The sequence below is a fragment of the Triturus cristatus genome, chromosome 4_1 (assembly GCF_964204655.1).
Source record: "Triturus cristatus chromosome 4_1, aTriCri1.1, whole genome shotgun sequence".
In the NCBI taxonomy this organism is placed as follows: Eukaryota; Metazoa; Chordata; class Amphibia; order Caudata; family Salamandridae; genus Triturus; species Triturus cristatus.
In genome coordinates, this window is record NC_140585.1 from 1,008,745,044 (window position 1) to 1,008,761,649 (window position 16,606).

Below are 16,606 nucleotides of genomic sequence, written 5' to 3' on the forward strand. Positions count from 1 at the left end.
TCTCTGAGCTGTACACCTCTCAGCAGAACCAGTAAATGGCAATCTTTCCCTCTCTTTTTTCACACATATACATGTTATCTTCAAATCACAGTGCTTCCCACATTTTTTCAAATGGAAACACACATTTCTATTGGTTGCAAATTTCTACCCTTTCCAAATGATCCCTACCCCCAACATGACTTCTGCCTGCTACCATAGCAACAGGTCATGGAACACTGGTGTGAGCAGAGAGGTCAGAAGTCCAGCACACAATGTTTCTAATCCAAAGAGCAAGAGTGCTTGACTTTTCAAACCCTACAGCAAATCCAAAGTAATGTTCTGTGGGAACACATTTTTCTGAACCAATACAACACATGCTTTTAAAAATGTAAACATACAGCCTAGTTTTTAGTGTTGAATGGTCTGAAACAGCCAATGAGTTATTTTTATTTTTAAAAAAAGTATGTAAGCCTCCATTTTACAACTATCTGTCTTTTCATATTGCCATTCTACTGAAAGACACCTTCTGAGTGCATCCAGATCTCCTTGAAAGATGTTCACAGTGTGGATTATAGGTCATAGCTATGTCTTCTGGAGTGAAAAGTATGCAGAAAAAAGAGGTATTGTGAAAGACCTTGCTTTGCCAAATGTAGACCTTAAATGGATTGGTCAGAGAGGGTTAAAGTGGCACCAATTAATGCCTTTGGTGAAATCCTTTCTACATCTCCCACAGCCTGACCTTATAATTGTGCACTGTGGTGGAAATGACCTAGGCACTTTAACAGACGTAGGTCTGGAAATACTTGTTAAGGACACCTTTGTGCAATTGATGTCACTTTTTCCACAAACTACCTTTGTATATTCTAATATATGCCAAAGGCAAAAGTGGAACTGGTCCAACCAATATTGTCCGCAGATTGACAAAGCAAGAAAGCACGTCAATATGTCTGTTTCTGCTTGTCTCAGAGACTATGGTATGGGTTCTATATACCACAACAACTTGCGTTACAACATGCAAGGCATTTATAGAGGAGACGGTGTACATTTCACAGATGAAGGCAACAGAGTCTTCCTCTTGAACTTTAGACTCTGCATCGGTACTTACTTGTAGGTACAAAAAAACACTCAATGAACACAACGGCTCTTTTTAGAGCCAACCAACATCTAAACACTTAAACTTGATTTTGAATTCTATTTTTATAATGTTTTTTTTGCCGCCGTGTGCGCACCGTGCGCGCACCCCGCGATATTTTTTTAAAATTCTTTTTTTTTTGTGACCTAAGGGGTCTTTCATGGTCCCCCTGAGAAGGCCTAGGGGGTCAGGAACTCTCTACCCTGCCCCCTTTTAACGTTCTCCACTTGTGTTTCTAACTCTCTTCTGCCTCTAAAACTCAAAATGGCGGCTAGGGGTGCGCGCACCGTGCGCGCACCCCGAGATTTTGGAAAAAAATAAAATGTTTTTTTCACCCTTCGGGGTCCTTCAGGGACCCCCTGACAAAGGCTAGGGGGTCAGGAACTCTCTACCCTGCCCCCTTTTCACGTTCTCCACCTTTCTTTTTCCCTGTCACACACACAACACACAAAATGGCGGCCGACACTTCCTGATTTCGACCGATTCGAATGTTGACTGACATGTAACCACCAATCAGAATTACGCTCGCGCACGGCACCGTGCGCGCACGGTGCGCGCACGGTGCGCGCATATAGATATTTATGTGCTTTTAAATGCAATTTTCTCAGGAACTACTGAACAGATTGACACCATATATGCAAAAGGCACATGCCTGACCTGATGACTACCTCTTTGCCAAATTTCAAGTAATTCTGTTCAGCCGTTTGGGCTGTACCTTCGACTAAAGGTCCTATGGGAAAATGCATGGGGAAAACGCGTTTTGGGACCCCCCTTTTTTCTCAGCCCCCGCTTGATGAATCACCCCAAGACTTTCAGGGTAGGAGCTGAGCGGAGCGCCCCAATAGTTTTTAAAATTTCACGAAGATAAGTCAACCGGCGCCAAAGTTATTCAAAATAGAATTTTCAGATTTCCTATGGGAACTCGGTCCTAACTATAACTATCTATTGGCGACCGCCAGTAGATAATTTATATATATATATATATTCACTGAAAAAAACATAGGTTTCACACACGTTATAGTTAGGAATTAGCATTTAAAAAACCTTGCAAGTTCACTGAAAAAAACCATAGATTTCACACATGTTATAGTTAGCTGGACATTTCACTCGTAAAAAAACAATGAAATTCCCCCGTTATAGTTAGTTCAGCTAACTATAACTCGCGCGCCCGCAATCCACTGCTGATGACGTCACATATTACATCACTCATGACATGGTCAGTGACATCACTCATGACATCACTGATGGCATCTCAAATGACATCACTGATGACATCACTGATGACATCATCCATTGAGTATGTGTTTCTGTAACGCCCTGAATGTCTCAGGATCGTTTAACAGACACGATAATGAGAACGCAACCACTTGTGAAGGTTTAGTTATTTTAATGAAGGCAAAAATAATACAAGGAATAAACAAAGGTTATAGTCACTGGAATCCTCCAGGCTAAGTACGTTACCAGCCCACAGCACGGATGGTCCTAACCGTCCTCTGCATATACGCCGATCCCGGCGTATGCCAACAGAGGGCAGAAATGAAATGGCCGACAATGCCAATCGGTAGGCTGTGAGGGGCACGAAGAGTGTTTGGAGAATCGAGGAGTCAGGGAAACACCCAGCCGGGGTCTCTACCTGAAGGGAGCAGCCGCTCAACCTCTTCCTCAGACTGCACCGGGACGCGGAGTCACCTCCTGGTGATGCGTCACCGATACCCCAATCACAAGCAAAGAAGACTGAACCGAGAGCAGCCGCTCGATCGATCCCGTGGACTTCCGAGTCTGTAACGCGGCAAACACCTCCTGGTGTGCGTTACAGCTGGCAGTCCCTGTATCTCTGGTCGGGTTGGAAGTTACGACTCCAACCAGCAAAAGCGCAACTGCGCTTTGACTCAGCCGAGTCAAAAAGCGAAGCTCAATGGTTATCCGGTAGAGCTTCCGGGTCCTTCACAGGTGACGATGGGGCAAGACACGGCCCAGGGAGTAACGACTCGACCTACCTCCGTTCTTGCCTTACTGGAGCACCACTCCGGAACACTGCTCTTCACTAAGCAGGTACGTCGGTGTAAACACAATATCCGACAGCGTTGTACCTCCCGGTTCCTCCCTTTATAGGGCATGTTTTCCTTGAGTTATGTAACAGCTCTCCTGTTTACATAAGGGCGTGTTTTCCTTGAGTTATGTAACAGCTCTCCTGTTTACATAAGGGTGTGTTTTCCTTGAGTTATGTAACAGCTCTCCTGTTTACATAAGGGCGTGTTTTCCTTGAGTTATGTAACAGCTCTCCTGTTTACATAACCTCTCAACCGCTAAGCATCCTGGGAGATGTAGTCCGTTTTCGCTGGTTACCGTTTTCCTCCCCTCGCATGACAGGAATTCTTGACAGTACATCCTCCCTCTCAGCGGCTCCCCACGGGTCCAGCGCTGGCAGGAAAACGCCGATGGAACAAGGAGACCAAGCGCGGAGCATGAACCCCTTCAGCCGGTTCCCATGACTGCTCCTCCGGGCCATAGCCTTTCCACGCAACCAGGTACCACAGCTTCCCCCTGCGCCATTTGGACGCCCGTATGCCCGACACTTCATACTCCACCTCCGACTCCACGCATACCGGCCTGGGTGTCCCAGACGGCTTGGAGGGTGCTGGTTTGAGCAATGATACATGAAAGACAGGGTGTATCCGCAATGACTGGGGCAAGCACACCTTCACGTTCACGGGACCCATACACTTGGTAATTCGATAGGGGCCCATGTACTTGGGATGGAACACACTGTTCTTTCGAAACCTCATGTTTCTTGTGGATATCCAGACGTAGTCTCCAGTGCGGTACAGTGGCCCGGGCCTTCTCTTCCTGTCTGCCGCAGCCTTGTATCTTCTCTTGGCCTCTATTAGGACAGCCCTTGAGCGCATCAACGTGTCTTTTATGTGTGCCACCCTGTCCGCTGTGGCGGGAATCCTGTCCTCTCTGAACGGATGTAGAAATGGCAAGAACCTGGGATGTTGGCCATAGTTGCTATAGAATGGAGATGACTGTGTGGAGCTGTGAGTGGCGTTGTTATAGGCTATCTCTGCAACCCATAGCAAGTCGACCCATTCTTCCCTGCCCTGGTCCACAAAACATCGCAGATACTGTTTGAGCGTTTGGTTCAGGCGCTCGGTTTGGCCGTCCGTTTGAGGGTGGTAGCTGGTGGACAGGGCGGTCTTAACATGCAGCGCAGTGCACCAAGTCTTCCAGAATTGCGCAGTAAACTGCGACCCCCGGTCCGACACGATCACCCCAGGTAATCCATGCAGTCGTACCACATTCTTTAGGAGTAGTGACGCCAATTCCCCAGCCGTAGGGACTCTCTTGCAGGGGATGAAGTGCCCCATTTTCGTCAAGTAATCCACCACCACCAGTATTGCCGTCATCCCCTGGTCTACCGGTAGGCCCACCACGAAGTCCAGAGATATGCTATCCCATGGTCTATCCGGGGTCGGAAGTGGATGTAAGAGCCCTTGGGTTCGGCCATGGTCGGCCTTCATGGTAGCACACGTAGGACACTCCTGTCCCCACCTCCTGACATCCACTCTCATGGTTGGCCACCAGAAATGCCGTCCCATGCTAGCCACCGTTTTTTCAAAGCCCAAATGACCTGCGCATGGAGAGTCATGGCACCAGATGAATGCTTGTTTCCTTAGCCTAGGCGTGGGTATCAATAGGCACCTGCCCTTCAGGGGTATCCCGTCCTTCAGCTGCCATTCTCTGTGACTGAGGAGCCACCTCCGCCATGCGAATGACCTGATCCCTCTCTTTATTCCCCTCAGGAAAGTATCCGGTTGGATAACCCCCAATACCATCCTCGGGGAAATGATGGAATGCTCGGTCGCAGGCAATGGTTCCTTAACTGCAGATTGACGGGATAGGGCGTCCGCCTTCCGGTTTTCCGTCCCCGGCCGATATGTGATGCGGAAGTTGAACCCCGCAAAGAAGATCATCCACCGCAGCTGTCTGGGAGAAAGGTGTCTTGTGGCCGTCATGAACTGTAGGTTCCGATGGTCCGTGTACACCGATACCACATGTCTTGCCCCCATCAACCAATGCCTCCATTCGGTGAAGGCGTCCTTGATTGCGAGAAGCTCCTTCTCCGCAATATGGTAGTTGCGTTCGGCGTCGTTGAGTTTGCGGGACATGTACGCAACGGGATGAAGCACCCCTGTGTCGTGGTTGCGTTGGGACAAGATAGCCCCCAGCGCCACATCCAATGCGTCCGCTTCCACCACGTAGGGGAGATCCGGATCGGGGTGAGCCAACACCGGCGCCTTACCAAAGGCGCTTTTCAGGGCCTCAAAGGCTGTGTTCGCTTCAGGGGACCAGACAAACTCCTTGGACTTCCTCAGTAGCTGTGTGATTGGGGCCACCAATCCTGAAAATCCATCTATAAACCGCCTGTAAAAGTTGGCGAAGCCAATGAAACTTTGGACGTCCTTCACGCTTTGGGGCACCGGCCATTCTTTCACCGCCTTGATCTTTCGTTCTGCCATCTCCTGTCCCTCTGGACTCAGCATCACTCCGAGGAATTCCACGGATGTGACGTGGAAGTCACACTTGCTGAGTTTACAAAACAGCATGTTTTCCCTCAGCTTTTGGAGCACAGCTTTGACGTGGTGTACGTGCTCCTCCACACTGGACGAATAGATGAGGATGTCGTTGATATATACGACCACGTAGATATCCAACTCCTCTCTGAATACCTCATTCAAAAAGTACTGAAAGGCTGCCGGGGCGTTGCACAGACCGAATGGCATGACGAGGTACTCAAAAAGGCCGAACCTGGTCTTAAATGCGGTCTTCCACTCGTCTCCATCCCTCATGCGCACCAGATGGTATGCCCCTTTCAAATCCAACTTGGTGTAGATACAAGCTTTCTTGACCTGTTCCAGAAGTACACTGATGAGAGGCAAGGGGTACCGATTCTTTACGGTTATCGCATTCAATGCCCTAAAGTCCACACAGGCTCTCAGCTCCCCATTAGCCTTCGGGATGAAGAAGAGTGGCGAGGCGGCCGGAGACTTGGACGGGCGGATGAATCCTAGCTTGAGGAGTTTATCCAGGTACCCCCGGAGATGCACGTTTTCAGGCTCCGTCAGGGCATACAGCCTGCCACTGGGAACGCTGGCCCCTGGCACCAGGTCGATCTGGCAGTCAAACTGTCTATGTGGTGGTAGCACTTCCGCCTTCACCTCATCAAATACATCCTCAAAACTGTGATAAGCATGGGGGAGAGCCACATCTTTTTCTGCCGCTGTAGCCACCGTCTGACTCCCGCTCTCATCTGCGTCAAGGGATTCCGTTCTTATTCCACAATGCAGGATGCAATACGGTGACGTCAGTTCGATGCGATGTGTTGGCCAATCCACAGAGGGGTTGTGTTTCTGTAGCCACGGCAATCCCAATATGACGCCATATTGGGGCGCTCGGATGATGTTAAAATCGATTTGTTCCAAATGGTTCCTCCCACATCTCATCGGAAGGACCCCCGTGTGCTGCCCGATGGGCCCCGTCACCAATCGCCTTCCGTCTACAGCATAGACATCTTCGGGTACAGCTTTGGGAAGAAGCACTAGCCCTAGCCTGCATGCCTCGTTGTGGTCCATAAACATGCCAGTGGCCCCTGAATCCACCATGGCCACAACGGGTATCCACTGGTCATGCACTCCCACGTGCACCGTGAGAAACAGGTGTCGTTGTCCCTTAGTGACCGAGTTGGAAAGTGAAGGGATGGATGAGTGACTCCGAGATGCCCCTTCTTTGGTCTGGGAGTCCTCTAGTTTTCCGCCGGTACGTCCACCACGGCTGTTACCGACCGGTTGGCCCGATAACGTGACGTCTTCGGTTTGGCAGGGCATTCACGTACGTAGTGGCCTTTTTTGCCACAATATAGGCACAATCCTTGTTTACGGCGTGACTCTTTCTCCGTGGCTGTGAGGCTCGCTCGTATTGCGCCGATGTCCATGGGTTCTCCCTTGGATGCGGTGGCAGTTTCAGGACTTCCCACTGTCACATAGGATGGAAGGGATTTTCCTTTTCTCCCATGATCCCCCTTTCTTTCACTTAGCCTATGTTCCAGCCGTAATACCAGGTTGATAAGGCCCTCACATGTCTTGGGTTGTGGGTCAATATGAGCCACGGCGTCCTTGAGCTCCTCGCACAGCCCGTGATGGAAGAGCGCCATCTGTTTAGCAACAGGCCACTTGGTTTCCGCAACCAGCCTTCGGAACGCGTTGAGATACTGCACCAGGTCGTTGGATCCCTGTCTCAACTCAAGCATTTCACGGTCCGCCGTGTACGAGTCAGCCCTTCTGTCGAAGACCTTTAGGAATTCCTCGCGAAAAGCACCCCAATCACATAAGATGGGGTCGTCCCTGCTCACCAGAGGTACGGCCCATTGTGCCGCGTTTCCAGCCAAATAGGATATAAGGAAAGCCACACGAGCCTGACTCGTGGGGAACGCCCTTGGTTTGCACGATAAATGTAGCGCCACTTGTGTGAGGAATACCTGCACTGTGTTAGGATCCCCACTGTACCTCTCTGGTGTTGCCAAGGGGACGGCTACCGGCATTTCCACTACTACCGCAGGGGTCTGGTTCGTGAGGGAGGTGCTGGGCGTGAGCGGGTCCAATTGGATAGCATCCAGTCTGGCTTTTACATCGGCTGTTTCTTGCCTGGAGGCAGCCAATTCAATTTGCACGGTCGCTAAAGCAGCCAGCACATCATCAAGTGTTGCCATGTCTGTTATCGACCGGGAGACAGTTAGTGTTTATTAAGGTCGGATATTTTGTAACGCCCTGAACGTCTCAGGATCGTTTAACAGACACGATAATGAGAACGCAACCACTTGTGAAGGTTTAGTTATTTTAATGAAGGCAAAAATAATACAAGGAATAAACAAAGGTTATAGTCACTGGAATCCTCCAGGCTAAGTATGTTACCAGCCCACAGCACGGATGGTCCTAACCGTCCTCTGCATATACGCCGATCCTGGCGTATGCCAACAGAGGGCAGAAATGAAATGGCCGACAATGCCAATCGGTAGGCTGTGAGGGGCACGAAGAGTGTTGGGGAGAATCGAGGAGTCAGGGAAACACCCAGCCGGGGTCTCTACCTGAAGGGAGCAGCCGCTCAACCTCTTCCTCAGACTGCACCGGGACGCGGAGTCACCTCCTGGTGATGCGTCACCGATACCCCAATCACAAGCAAAGAAGACTGAACCGAGAGCAGCCGCTCGATCGATCCCGTGGACTTCCGAGTCTGTAACGCGGCAAACACCTCCTGGTGTACGTTACAGCTGGCAGTCCCTGTATCTCTGGTCGGGCTGGGAGTTACGACTCCAACCAGCAAAAGCGCCACTGCGCTTTGACTCAGCCGAGTCAAAAAGCGAAGCTCAATGGTTATCCGGTAGAGCTTCCGGGTCCTTCACAGGTGACGATGGGGCAAGACACGGCCCAGGGAGTAACGACTCGACCTACCTCCGTTCTTGCCTTACTGGAGCACCACTCCGGAACACTGCTCTTCACTAAGCAGGTACGTCGGTGTAAACACAATATCCGACAGCGTTGTACCTCCCGGTTCCTCCCTTTATAGGGCGTGTTTTCCTTGAGTTATGTAACAGCTCTCCTGTTTACATAAGGGCGTGTTTTCCTTGAGTTATGTAACAGCTCTCCTGTTTACATAAGGGCGTGTTTTCCTTGAGTTATGTAACAGCTCTCCTGTTTACATAAGGGCGTGTTTTCCTTGAGTTATGTAACAGCCCTCCTGTTTACATAAGGGCGTGTTTTCCTTGAGTTATGTAACAGCTCTCCTGTTTACATAACCTCTCAACCGCTAAGCATCCTGGGAGATGTAGTCCGTTTTCGCTGGTTACCGTTTTCCTCCCCTCGCATGACAGGAATTCTTGACAGTTTCTGAACAATTTTAATATGTTTAATATATATAGGGAAAGGCCTGTTGAAGAATGAGTGGGTGTACAAGTGTGTAAACGGATGATTTTCTGTGGTGCGTAACTGACTCTATAAGTGAGTCATTAAATGTATCTTACTGCAGACTAGTTACTAAACTGTGTAAATGTCTGTATGTGTCTGTATGTTGGTGTACAAGTGGCTGCATGGTTTTGTTAATAGCTATATGAGTGTCTATATGAGTTATTGATTGCTTGTCTCAGTATCTGTATGGGTTCCTGAATGTTTGTGTGGGTAGGGTGTGGGTAGGGTGTGTGTGACTCTATGCATAGATGTGTGAGTGGGTGATTCTATCGGTGCATGGTTTTAAGAGTGCATCTGTGATGGACTGTATGGTTGAGTGAGTGTATGTATGGGTGTGTTAGGGATTGAATGTATATCTCAGTGATACATTTGTGACTAACTACATATGTGAAAGGCAGTATATATGCGTGTAAGAGTTTATAAGTAGATGTGATAGTGTGTGATTGTGAGAGTGACTGTATGGATGAGCGTGTGCTTGTATCAATGATTCTATAAGAGCGTAAGAATGTGGTACTATTTTTATGATTAAGTGAACTTGAGCGTGACGGACCCCCCAGCCCCGGGGACCACCACCCCCCGGGGCTTTGAAACAGGTGCGAGGGGTGCCGTGCGGCCCCCCTCCTGGAGCCCTTGAGGGCCCTGGGGACTGCCACCCCCCATGGCTTGCTCCTGCAATGTCCCGGGGTGCCCACCCCCGGGACACTGCCATTTGCAATGACAGAGCAGGAGCCTCACGGCTCCCACCCTGTCATTGCAAACTGCTTTGCTATTTGGAAGAGAGAGCAGGAAACCTGCTCTCTCTTCCAAATAGCAAAGCAGATTGCTTTTCAACATGGGGAGCAGCATGTTAGCTGCTCCCCATGTGGAAAAGCAATGCCGGCTCCCGCAGGATGCGGAGAACCGGCTGGGACCGTGTTGGGATTGGGGACCCCCCCATGGTCCCCAACGGAGTGGGCCAGCCCCGGGGGATGGGGTCACCGGGGCTATTAGTGGCCCGGGAGGGAGGCCACGCGGCCCCTCTCCCCAAAATGATTTTTTTTTAATGAAAAGTGAAAAAGGGCCAGCCCCGGGGGATTGGGTCCCCGGGGCCATAAGTGGCCACAGGAGGGGGGTAAGGCATCCCCCCTCCAAAAAAAAAAAAAAAAAGGGCCATGCCCTGGGGGAAGGGGTTCCTGAGGCAAATCATGGCCTCGGGAGGGGGGCCATGCGGCCCCCTTCCAGATTTTTATATTTTTATGTAAAAAATTGGAGGCAGGCCCTGGGGGATGTGGTCCCCAGGGCCAACAAATTAGAAAAAGAAGGGGGGCTACACAGCCCCCCTTCCTAAAAAATAAAAAAAACTGAATCGGGCCCGGAACAAATACCCCTTGAATACTGGGGGTCCCTGGGGGCCAACTAGCCCACCAGGTACCTCCAGTATGCACCAGGGAGCTGTTTTGCAGAGAGGTGTTCTGAGGCCACGCCCCTTTTTACACCTCTCTGCAACACAGCTCTGTGGCGCTTACTGGAGGTAGCTGGTGGGCTAGTTGCACCCCAGGGACCCTCAGTATTCAAGGGGAGTTAATCCCCCAACTTAAAACGCGCCACGGGGCGCGTTTGCACAGTGGTGAAGGGAGGGGGCGGGGCCTGAGTTCACATGTGTGTAAACACGCCCTGTGTCCCGGTTAAGTTGGGGAATTAATTCCTTGTAAATACTGAGGGTCACTGGGGGCCAAGTAGCCCACCAGGTACCTCCAGTAAGCGCCACGGAGCTGCATTGCAGAGTGTTGTAAAAAGAGGCATGGCCTCTAAGCACCTCTCTGCAACGCAGCCTCCTGGAGCATACTGGAGGTACCTGGTGGGCTAGTTGGCCCCCAGGGACCCACAGGATTGAGGAGGAATTAATTCACTAACTTAAAATGCGCCACAGGGTGTGTTTGCAGACAGATCACCTCAGGCCACGCCCCCTTCCTTCACCACTGTGCAAACATGCCCTGTGGCGCGTTTTAAGTTGGGGAATTAATTCTCTTTCAATACTGAGGGTCCCTGAGGGTCAAATAGCCCAACAGGTATCTCCAGTATGTGCCAGGGACCTGCGTTGCAGACAGGTGTTCAGAGGCCACGCCCCTTTTTACACCTCTCCGCAACGCAGCTCTGTGGCGCTTACTGGAGGTACCAAGTGGGCTAGTTTGACCCTAGGGACCCTTAGGATTGAAGGGGACTTGATCTCTCAACTTAGAACGGTGACAGGGCGCGTTTACACAGTGGTGAAGGGAGGGGACGGGGCCTGACGTGATGTGTGCGAGCACGCCCTGTGGCGCGTTTTAAGTTGGGGAAAAATTCCACTTCAAATCTGAGGGACCATGGGGGCCAAGTAGCCCACCAGGTGCTTCCAGGAAGCGCCACTGTGCTGCGTTGTAGAGAGGTGGTGCAGGCCGTGCCCCTTTTGACATCTCTCTGCTACACAGCTCTGTGGTGCTCACTGGATGTACTACGAGGTCCGATTTACTCACCTGTTATCAGGAGAGACCTCAGTGCTGCATCTTTGAGCCCAGTACTGATCCTGAAAAGTAATTCTAACTATACTTACCAGTAACTTGAATTTCCTTCCATAGGCTAACATTGACTGGTTTAACTTGGAAATTCTTCTAAGTGTGTAGTTTTGGAACTTTAACATATTCACCTAAAATCATCCGAAGAACGAATTCCGATTTACTTACCTGTTATCAGGAGAGAACCCAGTGCTGCATCTTTTAGCCCAGCACTGACCCTGAAAAGTAATTCTAACTATACTTACCAGTAACTTGTATTTCCTTCCATAGGAATCCATTGTCTGGTTTTCAGCAGAAAAGTTTCTAAGTGTCTATTTTCACAAACGAAAAATATTCCTTAAAAATCGCATGTATGACTTAAATGCATTCTTTCAACTGTTTACAGGAGATGCACCAGTGCTAGGTCCAGGATCCACCACTGAGTAAGAAAAAGTGACGATCACACTACTTACCTGCTAAGTGAATTTCCTTCCATATGGTAACATTGACTGGTTTCACTTGAAAATTCTAAGTATGGAGTTTTGGAACTTTAAAATATTCCTATAAAATCAGCAGAACTACGAATTCCGATGTACTCACCTGTTATCAGGAGAGACCTCAGTGCTGCATCTTTTAGCCCAGCACTGACCCTGAAGAGTAATTCTAACCATACTTACCAGTAACTTGTATTTCCTTCCATAGGAATCCATTGTCTGGTTTTCAGCAGAAAAGTTTCTAAGTGTCTATTTTCACAAACTAAAAATATTCCTTAAAAATCGCCTGTATGACTTAAATGCATTCTTTCAACTGTTTACAGGAGATGCACCAGTGGTGGATCCAGGATCCACCACTGAGAAAGAAGAAGTGATGATCACACTACTTACCTGCTAAGTGAATTTTCTTCCATAGGGTAACATTGACTGGTTTCACTTGAAAAATTTTCTGTGTGTGGAGTTTTGGAACTTTAAAATATTCCCATAAAATCAGCAAAAGCACGAATTCCGATTTACTCACCTGTTATCAGGAGAGACCTCAGTGGTGCATCTTTTAGCCCAGGAGATGCACCAGTGCTGGATCCAGGATCCACCACTGAGTAAGAAAAAGTGACTATAACACTACTTACCTGCTAAGTGAATTTCCTGCCATAGGATAACATTGGTGATTGGATGTGAAAAAATTTCGAAGTGTCAACTTTTAAAATACAATAATATTCCTTAAAAATCACTACTGTAACCAAAGCACTTTTACTCAACTGTTTACAGGAGATGTCCAAGGACTGAATCTAGGATCCAGTCCTGTGGTTAGAAAAGTAATCCATAAAGTAACTAATTGCATTTAACAAGAAATTCACATTGAGCTCAATGGTGCATTGTGTTTGAAATTGTGTTGCCCAATGCAACAACTGTAACTACTGTACATAAAAGTCTATTGCCTATTTGCAAAGTATTTAAACTAAAGTAATTCATTCAGAGAAAGTATATTTTGTAATGTAATGCATAATGTAATTATAATGTAATTTAAAAAATTAAATATCTAACAATAAATAGTTTTAAAAAATGTAGGAAATCAGTATCAAAAAATCAATATAACAATTAATACATTTAGAAATTGTCATTTACAAAACCTTTGAAATTCACTAAAAAAACATAGGCTTCAGGCACGTTATAGTTAGGAATTAGCATTTAAAAAACCTTAGAAATTCACTGAAAAAACAATAGGTTTCAGGTGCGTTATAGTTAGTTGGACATTTCTCTCGTACAAAACCATTGAAATTCCCCCGTTATAGTTAGTTCAGCTAACTATAACTCGCGCGCCTGCTGCTGATGACGTTACATATTACATCACTCATGACGTGGTCAGTGACATCATTAATGACATCACTGATGACATCTCAAATAACATCACTGATGACATCACTGATGACATCATCCTTGTGATAGATTGGCAGACCTCCTCTCACCATAATAGAACCTTTGATACACACACTCAAAAATAGAAACTAACATTTTCAAATGAATGGACATAGCAATACCACTTACAACACACCAATTCAGTAATTCCAAGATCTACACACACATATTCACTCATTCACCAACAGTCCTATACAGTCACTCATACATGTACTCACTCATCATATGTACTCATACACCTATACATCCTGTTGCACAGTGACACTCATCCATAGAGTTACTCAGACACATAGTCATACATGCAAACAAAGTATCAAACATCCATTAAATTGCATATATACAGTTATACACACACCACCACACTTACTGCTACAGAAACTTGCACATACTTACTCTATTAAACAATCACTTATAGAAACACAGACTAATTTGTACAGGAACTCTTCCAATCTCTCACTCTCACATATACTCACTTATATACACCAATACTCACAGATACTAGTTTAAAACATATGTAATCACTTATAAAGACACTATTGAGACAGGCTTTCACTCACTAACACACCCATACACACACTCATCCACCCACACAGTGCTGCACACATGATGTATTCAACACATACAAACAGTGAGTCACTCATTCATGCATCTATGCACTCTGTAATACCCCCCACCGAACCATACAGACACTCAGACACTCATACTGATACTCAAAAAACAACTAATAACCTAGATAGACACTCATGTAGCTACTCAACAACCCATGCAGCCACTTATACACAAAGTGAGAGACTGATACAGATATTTACATATTTAAAGATTACTTACTAACCCATGTATTCACTAAGATACACTTAATCAGTCAGTTATTGAATCAATTTTACCCCCAAAAATTCATCCATTTAGACACTTATATAACCATTTATTCTTCCATCGACCTTGAGATATACATATATAAAACATATTTGATTTTCAGAAAAACACACATTCTGTGGATGATGTCATCAGTGATGTCATCAGTGATGTCATTTGAGATGTCATCAGTGATGTCATGAGTGATATCACTGACCATGTCATGAGTGATGTAATATGTGACGTCATGAGCAGTGCATTGCGGGCGTGCAAGTTATAGTTAGCTGAACTAACTATAACGGGGGAATTTCAATGGTTTTGTACGAGAGAAATGTCCAACTAACTATAACGCACCTGAAACCTATGTTTTTTTCAGTGAATATATATATATATATATATATATATATATATATATATATATATTCACTGAAAAAACCATAGGTTTCACACATGTTATAGTTAGCTGGACATTTTACTGATAAAAAACCAATGAAATTCCCCCGTTATAGTTACTGCAGGCAACTATAACTCACGCGACCGCAATCCTCTGCTGATGCTAATACTGTATTTAGACACTTATTTGCCCATGTCTTCTTCCATTAAATTTTAGCTTTACATATATTACAAATATTTTTTTTTCATAAAGACACATATGTCATCAGCAGAAGATTGCGGTCGCGTGAGTTATAGTTGCCTGCAGTAACTATAACGGGGGAATTTCATTGGTTTTTTATCAGTAAAATGTCCAGCTAACTATAACATGTGTGAAACCTATGGTTTTTTCAGTGAATTTGCAAGGTTTTTTAAATGCTAAGTTACTTTACGCCATTCGTGGCGTGCGCGCCCAGTTAACGCAGTTCGTTCCGTGCGCGCACGGTGCGCTTCGCGCACCGTGCGCGCACAGTGAGCACGCGGTGCGCTTCGCGCACCGCGCGCCCACTTTACGCAGTTAGTGCCGTGCACGCACAGTGGTCACGCGGTGCGCTGTGCGCACCGCGTGCCCACGTTAAGCGGGGTGGACCATGTACGAACGATGCGCTTCACGCACCGTGCGCACATGGGGGACATATTTTGCGCATCTTTGTGAAATGTATTCTTTGTTAACTTCTTACATGTTTTATGCCATACACAAATGGTGCCCTTCGGGCACCATTTGCACACGGGGTGGGGAGAATGTGGATAGTTTTTTTTTTTTTACAATTTTTTACCGTACGCGTACGGTAAGCGTAATCGGCGATTTTCCGAAAAAAATATTTATTTTTTTTTGGGCTTGGGGGTGGTTTGGGGACCCCTGTATCAATGCTGGGTGGTTAGGATCTCATGAAACTGCCTCTTTACACATTTTTGGGGTTCGTTTTTGCTGCCCAACTCAGGAAGCGAGAGAGAAAATGGCGGCCGCCGCTTCCTGGTTTCGACCGATTCGAATGTTTACTAAGATCTAAGAGCCAATCAGAATCGCGCTCGCGCACGCCACCGTACGCGTACGGTAAGCTTAGGGTAAGCGCACGGTAAGCGCACCGTAAGCTGCCACAGATATATATATTGATTTAAAGGCTATTTTCTCAGAATCTACTGAACAGATTTACACCAAACCTACAAAAGGCACTTCCTTGACCTGGGGACTACCTCTCTGCCAAATTTCATTAAATTCTGTTCAGCCGTTCGGGCTGTAGCCCTGTCTAAAGGTCCTATGGAAAAATGCATGGGAAAAACGCGTTTTGGGACCCCCCTTTTATCTCAGCCCCCGCTTGACGAATCCCCCCGAGACTTTCAGGGTAGGAGCGGAGCGTAGCGCCCCACCTATTTTGAAAAATTCGCGAGGATTCGTCGACCGGCGCCAAAGTTATTCAAAATAGAATGTTGCGGATTTCCTATGGAAACGTGGTCCTAACTAGGGGTGGGCGGAATTTGCGGAATTAACCTTCGCAAATTATCGCGAGAATGTTTAAAATTATCGCAAACAAGCAGAAATATCGCAAAGATGCGGAAGTTTTTTTCCGGCATGTTCGCGAGATTTTCTGCATGGTTGCGGGTCGCCAACTTACCCATGTGGTTGCTTGCGGGCGCGGCCATCTTGTTTTGAGTTGTTCTCGCGGTGCATGATCGCGAGAAGAAAGACGTGATCGCGCGACGCATGACGTCACTGCGGGCGCGAACTGTCGCGAGACAGCGCAAATGGCTAAAAACAATACAACATCTCATGGA